Source organism: Petaurus breviceps, unplaced genomic scaffold, assembly GCF_028583685.1.
Source record: "Petaurus breviceps papuanus isolate PSGF00001 unplaced genomic scaffold, PetGlider_PUasm1.0 523, whole genome shotgun sequence".
NCBI lineage: Eukaryota > Metazoa > Chordata > Mammalia > Diprotodontia > Petauridae > Petaurus > Petaurus breviceps.
In genome coordinates this window covers 4,709,905-4,719,366 of record NW_027186356.1, presented here as the reverse complement: position 1 = coordinate 4,719,366, position 9,462 = coordinate 4,709,905, and positions in this window count along the sequence as shown.

Sequence of the window (9,462 nt, the reverse complement as noted above, 5' to 3'; positions counted from 1 at the left end):
CAGTAAAAACAAATTCCATTCTCCTTCTGTAGGAAAGTTATATTCTTTCAGATTCCTGATAATAATAGTAATGGCTGTCAATTGAACTGATGGGTTCAGGAAACAGGTCAGAAGGCAGTTCAGTTGAGAGGTAAAGTTCTGAATTTACAGTTAGTAGAAGGTTCAGGGAAAAAAAACTATTAAGAGGTCAAAGGTAGAATTGATCTTAGATTATGTCTTCTGCTAAAATATGGCTAAATAGAGTTGCATAGATTTTAGCTGAGAATCCTTATTGAAAAAAAAAACAAAGGAAGCTTCAGATCTATTGGCTGAGCTTAGTTGATTTGAGGATACCTGTAGACTTGCCTCCAAAGAAGATGCTTACATAACAAATCCAGTACATATAATATTAAGTTGCAAGAGACTAAAAATAGCACCTCAGCTGAGAAGTATAACTGAGGATATACATACTTATCATAGAAGTTTGAATTGGCTTTCTATATTTATTTTTTTGTTATTTTTTGATCTTTATTAATTTGTTTTCTTTTACTTTACAAGATTCAGTTCCACAATGCCTTGAGTTTCAATTTTTCTACCCCTCCCTCAGCTTCCCCCCCCACCATGGGGGCTTACAATCAAATATAGGATCTGCAAATACTTTCACATTAGACATTAGTCAGATTATAAAGAAGGACTGTATCAGATTGCATGAACAATGGGAAAGAGGAAACAAAACCAGACAACAAAAAGAAAAAGAGCAGGTACTTTGCTTCAATCTGGATTCAAACTCAGTTCTTTCTGGTTCTTTCTCTGAATGTAGACATCTCTCTCCATCATGAGTATATTGGTGTTGACATAACCCTGCATTGCTGAGAAGAGTCCAGTCTATCAAAGTTGGTCATCACACATATGTTGTTTCTGTAATTGTGTACAAGTTTCTCCTGGTTCTACCCTTCTCACTCAGCATCAGTTCGTATAAGCTTCTCCAGGTAAATAAGAAGTTCATCTGCTCCTCCTTTCTTATAGCACAATAGTATTACATTACACTCATATACCACAACTTGTTCAGCCTTTCCCCAATTGATGTTGATGGGCACCACTTAATTTCCAGTTCTTTAACACCACAAAAAGAGCTGCTATCAATATTTTTGTACATATAGGTCTTCCTCCCACTTCTATGATCTCTTTGGTATGCACCCTAGAAATGGTATTGCTGTGTCAAAGAGTATGAAATTATTTACAACCCTTGGGCATAGTTCCAGATTGCTCTCCAGAATGGTTTGATCAGTTTACAGCTCTACCAGAAATGCATTATTGTTCCAATTTTCCACATCCTCTTCAGCATTTGTCATTTTCCTGTTTTGTCATCTTAGCCAAACTGACTGGTGAGATGTAGTACCTCAAAGTTGTTTTGATTTGCATTTCCCTAATCAATAGTGATTTAGACCATTTTTTTCATATACTTATAGATATCTTTAATTTCTTCCTCTAAAAACTGCCTGTTCATATCCCTTGATCATTTATAATTTGGGGAAGGACTTGTATTCTTATAGATTTGACTCAATTCTCTGTATGTTTTAGAAATGAGTCCTTTATCAGAGACATAGGTTGTAAAAATTCTTTCCCAATTTCCCACTTCCCTCTTAATCTTGGTTACATTGACTTTTTTGTACAGAAGCTTTTCCATTTAATGTGTAATAAATTAATGTGTAATCAAAATTATCCATATTGCATTTTATAATGCCCTCTAATTCTTGTTTGGTCATAAAGTTTTCCCCTCTCCACAAATGTGACAGGTAAACTATTCTTTGCTTTCCCAGATCACTTAGAATATCAGCCTTTATATCTAAATTATGCACCCATTTAGACTTCATTTTGGTATATGGTGTTAAGATAATGGTCTATGGCCAGTTTCTGCCATACTATACTCTAGTTTTCCCAGCAGTTTTTGTCAAATAGTGATTTCTTATCCCCAAAACTGGGGTCTTTGGGGTCATCAAATAGTAGATTACTATAGTCATTGAATTCGGAATCTCGCATACCGAATCTTTTCCATTGATCTACTACTCTATTCCTCAACCAGTACCAGGTTTTGATAACTACTGCATTATAATACAGATTAAAATCTGGTATAGCTAGGCCACCTTCCCTAGTATTTCTTTTCATTAATTGTCTTAATATTCTGGACATTTTTTCTTCCAAATGAATTTTGTTACTATTTTTTCTAGTTCAGTAAAGTAGTTTTTTTGGTAAATTGATTAGTATGGTACTAAATATGTAATATAATTTATGTAAAATTGTCATTTTTATTATATTAGCTCGAACCAGACATGAGAAATTCATGTTTTTCCAATTATTTAGATCTGACTTTATTTGTGTGAAGAATGTTTTGTAGTTGTGTTCATATAGGTCCTGGTTTTGTTTTGGCATGTAGATTCCCAAATATTTTATAATGTCTACAGTAATTTTAAATGGGATTACTCTTTCTCACTCTTACTGTTGAATTTCATTAGAAATATGCAGAAATGCCAACGATTTATGTGGGTTTATTTTATATCCTGTAACTTTGCCAAATTTATGTATTGTCTCAAGTAGTTTTTCACTTGATTCTCTAGGATACTCTAAGTATATCATCATATCATCTGCAAAGCGTGATAGCTTGGTCTCTTCTTTGCCTAATTTGATTCCTTTGATTTCTTTTTCTTCTCTAATTGCTACTGCTAACATTTCTAGTACCAGATTGAATAAAAGGGGTGAGAGTGGACACCCTTGTTTCACGCCTGATAATACTGGAAATAATTCTAGCGTATCCCCATTACATATAAGTACTTGCTGATGACTTTAAAGAGATGCTACCTATTATTTTAAGGAAGGCTCCATTTAATCCTATACTTTCTAGTGTTTTTAATAGGAATGAATGTTGTATTTTGTCAAAAGCCTTTTCTGCATCTATTAAGATAATCATGTGGTTTCTGCTAGTTTTATTGTTGATATGATCCATTATACTGATGATTTTCCTAATATTGAACCATCCTGAATTCCTGGAATAAATCCTACCTAATGATAGTGTATTATTCTTGTGATAAGGTGCTGTAGTCTTTTTGCTAATATTTTATTTACAATTTTTGCATCTATATTCATGAGGGAAATTGGTCTATAATTTTCTTTCTCTGTTTTATCTCTTCCTGGTTTAGGTATCAGTACCTATTTGTGTCATAAAAAGAATTTAGTAGGACTTCACTAATTTTCCCAAATAGTTTGTAGAGTATTAGAATCAATTGTTCATTAAATGTTTGAAAGTATTCACTACTAAATCCATCCAGCCCTGGAGATTTTTTCCTAGGGAGCTCACTGATAACTTGTTTGATTTCCTTTTCTGAGAAGGGGTCATCTAAGCAATTTAGTTCCTCTTCAGTTTATCTGGGCAACTTATATTTTTGTAAATATTCATCCATTTCACTAAGATTGTCAAATTTATGTGCATACAATTTGGCAAAATAATTCCTAATTATTGTTTTAATTTCCTCTTAATTGGAGGTTATTTCAACATTTTCATTTTCGGTACTCATAATTTGGTTTTCTTCATTCCTTTTTTTTTTTTATCATTTTGACTAAAGGTCTATCAATTTTATTGTTTTTTTCATAAAACCAGCTCTTAGTTTTGTTTATTAATTCAATAGTTTTATTAATTTCAATTTTATTAATCTCTCCTTTAGTTTTCATTATTTCTAATTTAGTATTTAATTGAGGCTTTTCGATTTGTTCTTTTTCTAGATTTTTCAATTGCATGCCCAATTCATTGACCTCCCTTTTCTTTAATTTATTCATGTGTGCCTTCAGGGATATAAAACTTCCCCTAAAAACTGCCTTTGCTGCATCCCACAAATTTTGGTATGTTGTCTCATTATTGTCATTCTCTTGAATGAAGTTTCTGATTATTTGTATAATTTCTTGTTTGACCCACTCATTCTTTAGGATTAAATTGTTTAATTTCCAATTAGCTTATAGTCTGTTTTTCCATGGCCTTTATCGCATATGATTTTCATTGCATCATGATCTCAGAATGATGCATTCAATATTTCTGCCTTTCTGTACTGAATTGTGAGGTTTTTATACCCTCATACATGGTTGATTTTTAAGTACGTGTCATGAACCGCGGATAAGAAGGTATTTTCCTTTTTATCCACATTCAGTTTTCTCTGCAGATCTATCATATCTACCCTCTCTAAAATTCTATTCATCTCCTCAACTTCTTTATTGTTTATTTGAGGTTAGATTCATCAAGTTCAGAGAGGGGGAGATTAAGCTCACCCACTAGTATAGTTTTACTTTCTATTTCTTCCTCTAATTCCCTTAACTTCTCCTCTAGGAATTTGGATGCTATATGTTAAGTAAATATATTGCTTCATTTTTGATGGTGCCTTTTAGCAGGATATAATTTCCTCCCTTTTCTCTATTAATTAGATCTATTTTTGCTTTTGCTTTATCTGAGAAAAGGATTGCTACCCCTGCTTTTTTTTTACTTTAGCTGAAGCATAATATATTCTACTCCAGTCTTTTACCTTCACCCTGTGCACATCCCTTTGTTTCAAATGTGTTTCTTGTAGACACCATATTGTAGGATTGTGGTTTTTAATCCATTCTGCTATCTGCTTCTGTTTTGTGGGAGAGTTCATCCCATTCACATTTACAGTAATGATTACTATCTGTCTCTTTCCCTCCATGCTATTTCCTCCCCTGCTTATGTTTTTGTTTCTTCTTACACCCTTCCCCTCCTTAAGTGTTTTTCTTTTGACCACCACCTTCCTCAGTGTTCCCTCCCTGTGGCCCCCCCTTCTTCACCTGCCCTTTCCCCTTACTACTATTTAACTCCCTTCTAATTCCCCCCTCTTCTTATCTCTTCCTTACTCTCCTACTGCCTATAGGACACAACAGAATTTTATACTTAACAGAGTATGTTATTCCCTCTTTGCCCACAAACCAATGAGAGTAAATTTCATACATTGCTCCTCTCCCTCCCTCCTTTCCCTCTATTTAATGAGTTTTTGTGGCTTTTCACATTAGAATTTTAACATTAACTGATTATGTTGATCCCTCTGTGAACAAGAACCAATGGGAATAATGTTCAAATGATATTCATCTCTCTCTTTCCTTCCCCTCTACTATAGTATGTTTTTGCCTCTTCATATGGCATAATTTACATTTTTCTTCCTCATACTTTCCTTTTATTGCATTACAGTCCCTTTGAACCTTAATGAGGTGGTTTTTTTTTATCATCAGATTAGTTCATTTATACCCACACCCTCTATCTATGTATATCCCTTTTAAAGGTCATGATAAGCACATAGATTTCAATTGACAGTTATCAGCTTCTCATATAGGGATGTAAACAGTTTACTCTTCTTGCATCCCACATTATGTGCATGTGTGCATGAGTGTGCATGTGTGCATGTGTGTATGTGTGAGTTTCTTCTACCTCTCTAATTTTGGTTTTAAAATCTTTCTTGAGCTCCTCCAAGAATGCTTTTTGGGCTTGAGACCATTTCATATTTCCTTCTGTGGTCTCAGTTGTATAGGGTCCATGTTGTCCTCTGTATTTGGTTGTTCTTGCTTGCTATAATAAGCTTTGATAGATTTTCTTGCCTTCCCCTTCTCCTACTCAGCTTCCTTCCTTCCCATTGTAATTTCTTATTTACTAATTTCTCAGGCTGGGAGCTAAGGACCTGGTTGTTGACTTTGTGTGCTGTAGCATCTGGGGATCTAGACTGAGGCCAAGGCCAGGATTCTCAGTATTTTCCCTGAATTACCCTGAGGCCCCCAGAGTAATCAGTGGGGGAGGGATAGTCTGGCCACTTCAGATTTCTTCCTCTATGTCCCTGGTTTACAGCTCAGGCAGGCTCAGCAGGTTCTGGCCAGCAGCATTGGTGTCTTCAGATTCCCCTGGTAGTGCTCTGGTCCATCTGGGCTTCTGTTGTTAGTGCTTGCTGGCTCCCCTGGACTTTGGGAGCTCTTGCTGGTCAGGTGAGGGGGGCTTGTTGGGACACCTCCTGCCCTTCATTTCAGAGTCCTTACTGCCTGAGTTACACCCTTACTCAGTGACTCCTTAGCTTGAGACTATTTCTCCTATTTCAGATTTTACTCTGGGTGGGACATTTATCTCTGGGTTTTCTAGGTCAGTGAGGGGGAATCAGAGCAACTAGAGTTTACTTTGCCATCCTGGCCCCTGGAAAACCAGGCAGGTGATTTTTAAACTTCCAGGCTGTGTGCTGATAGCCCCAGGAGAAGCTGCTGTCTCTGCTGTGGACCCTGTGCTTTCTCTTACCTAGCTAGGAGAGATCATAGTGAGAGCTGGTGAGATGGCTGTGAATTGCTCTTGGGGTTGTTGAGTCTGCTGGCTGGGGCTCCTTCTCTCTCTGCTACAGTCTGGTCTCTAGTCCGGGCTGGTGCAGCCACCATGTGCTCCACACTCCCCCTGCCCAGACCCAACTGGGTGCTTTCCTGGACTGGATTCTGCCACCCTCCATCTCCCAGTGGATTCTGACACACCAAAATCCATTCAGATTCACTTTTAAAATTTAGAGATGGATTCTTGGAGGAGCTTAGAAAAGTTACTGCTTCTGTTCTGCTATCTTGGCCCCACCAACTCCCCTAAATTCTAAGAAAAACTAATGGTTTAGATGGGGGTGAGACAGCAGCAAGCCAAGTCATGTGCCCTCAGGTTATGTGTTCTTAGCCACTTCCTTCCCTATCCTACTTCAGAAGATTTGGATATGTTGATCAAGCATTGACAGTGAAAATTTGTAGCCTGATTGGAAACCAACAGACAAAGTTATGGAAGGTTTTATTGAGTTTTAAAATGGATAGGGACTGTGCTAACGATGTTGATGACTATTATTTGTAATTATTACTATTTAATTACTTATTAAGTTCCCAAGGTCTCTGCTTGGAAGAGAAGCTGGCCACAACTTGTTATCTTTGATTCAAATTCCTTAGGTCTCTTTGTCTGGGCCAAATCTTTTAGCTAATCAGGTTAAAACATTTTTGCAAACTTCCAGAAGAATAAGGAGTAAGGAACTGATGTGAAGTCTCACCAAGGAGCTTTTTAAGGAAGCAGAAGAAAAATTGTTTAGATTGGGCTTAAATATTTATGTTTGTGTCCTGGCTGTGTGGCACTCAGATATAAGCCTGAGGAAAAGAGCACGCCATCCAGTTGGGTCTAGTTCTGTACATTGGCTGGATCAGATCACAGCTCCTCCAACAGTGCATTAGTGTCCGAATCTTCCATGTCCTGTCCAATATTTGTCACTTTCTCCTGATATCATTTTAGCCAATCTGATAGGTGTGAGATGATATCTCAAAGTTATTTTAATTTGCACTTCTCTAATCAATAAGGATTTAGAGCATTTTTGATGACTACATATAGCTTTGATTTCTTCATCCAAAAACTACCTTTGACCATTTATCAGTTGGAGAATGACCCATATTCTTATAAATTAGAAAACATCATCTATATATTTGAGATATGAGACCTTTATCTGGTAAACTATTTATAAAAATCCACCGCTCTCGTTTTCTACTTTCCTTCTAATCTTGGCTATATTGGTTTTATTTGTACAAACCCCTTTAAATTTAATGTAATTAAAAGTGCCCATTTTATTTCTCACAATGCTTTCTATCTCTTGTTTATTCATAAATTCTTGTCCTCTCCATAAATTTTGTAATATGTTCCATATTCATCTAATTCCTTATGATATCTCCCTTTATGTCAAGTCATATATCCATTTTGATTTTTATAAAAATGGTGTAAATAGTGTGAGATTTTGATCTGTACCCATTTTCTGCCAGACTGCTTCTAGTTTTCCCAGTGATTTTTCCAGGTAATGGATTCTTGTTCCCAAAGCTTAAATCTTTACATTTGTCAAACAAAAGGTTACTATAACCATTTACTACAGTGTTTTGCTTGGAAGCATTTTTCCTTCTTTACATTCCCCCTCAGGTCACATAGAATCATAGAATTTCAAAGTTGGTGATCAATGTAGTGATTAATGGATTTCCATCTACATTGAGGAATGTTCTGTCATGTGATACCACATTTTATTGTTGTTGTTGTTGCTTTTGCTTTTTTTTGGAGGGCAATTTGGGTTAAGTGGCTTGCCCAAAGTCACAAGGCTAGTAAGTATGTCAAGTGGTCAGGGCCAGTGGTCTCTTCACTGCACCACCTAGCCACCCCAATACCACATATTTTGAAATTTAGTAGTGTTCTGGTTAACATTTTTTTCACTTTCTTTGTTGAAAAGGCATGTCGTCTCTTTATTAAATTTTTGGATAACATGAATCTGTGAAGGATAGTTATGAGGGATAGTGGAAGGAATCAACTGAAATTTATGCCTTCCTGTGATAGTAATGCCAATTAAAGATTCCCCTGTATTGGCTTGGTTTTCAAATTGATTGTGTTAAAACCCAGAGCTTGTGAATCCCACTTGTGAGATGGACTTGTTGATGTGAAAAGAGAGAGCTGAACTGGGAGGAGCTGGTGACATACATTTAGAGAGACACAAGAAAAGAGAGAGGCAGAAGAACTTTTTGGAAGCAGCACCTCGTGGAGGCAGAGAGAGACTAAGAGAATTGCTGGGGGCCACTTTGAATCACCCTGGACTTTTGAGACCTGCCCCCTGAGCTGCCAAGGACTGAGGAGACATGGCTGTTTTGCTGGTACTTTGTCTGTCTGTTTTGATGTTGTTTTGCCAGATTTGTCCACTGGTGAAAGACAGTCCTGTTGAAGAAGTCCTGGAACCTGGCTGTTGGCTAAGAAGCCCTGAGACTGTCCTGCAGACAGAGAGTGAATACTGTCCACTGGTGAAGGACAGTGCTGTTGTTGCAGGGGTCTGGGAACCTTTCTGTTGGTTCAGAAGCCCTGAAGAAGGATTTTCTTGTTGTATGTTTACAGAAATCCTGGGAGAGGGTTTTGCTAATGTTTTCAGGGGTTCTAGGACTGTTCTACAGACAGAGGATGAATTAATGAAGGGACTGGCAATGTATCTTGTGGCCTTGCTAAGCCTTGTCTCCCCAGGAACTAAGATTGCTGAGAACTTGCCTCGTGTCAAGATGAAGAAAAGACCTCCATTTGGGTATTAAGTGCTGTGCTTAAACTTGATGTAACTCTGGGGTAGATTCAATTGTGATCCAGGGGTGGGGAACTTTTGACCTTTTTGTGCTCTGTGATTGAACAAATGAAGGTACTTTACTTATGTTTGGAAACTAATCTCCATTTGAGAAGAGGGGGTTTTGTGGTGGACTAAATGAAGGTACAGCCTAGGGGTGGAGTAGTATTTAGAACAGGGACTTTGTAATTGATTGAATGAATGGAAGGTCCTGGGGTGGGGTAGTACTTGGAAATTATTTAATCACACTTAGTAAATGCTGTATTTTGAATGATGTCATGTTTTGATCTTCTCTGTTCTTGGTTTGTCATTGAATAAAATG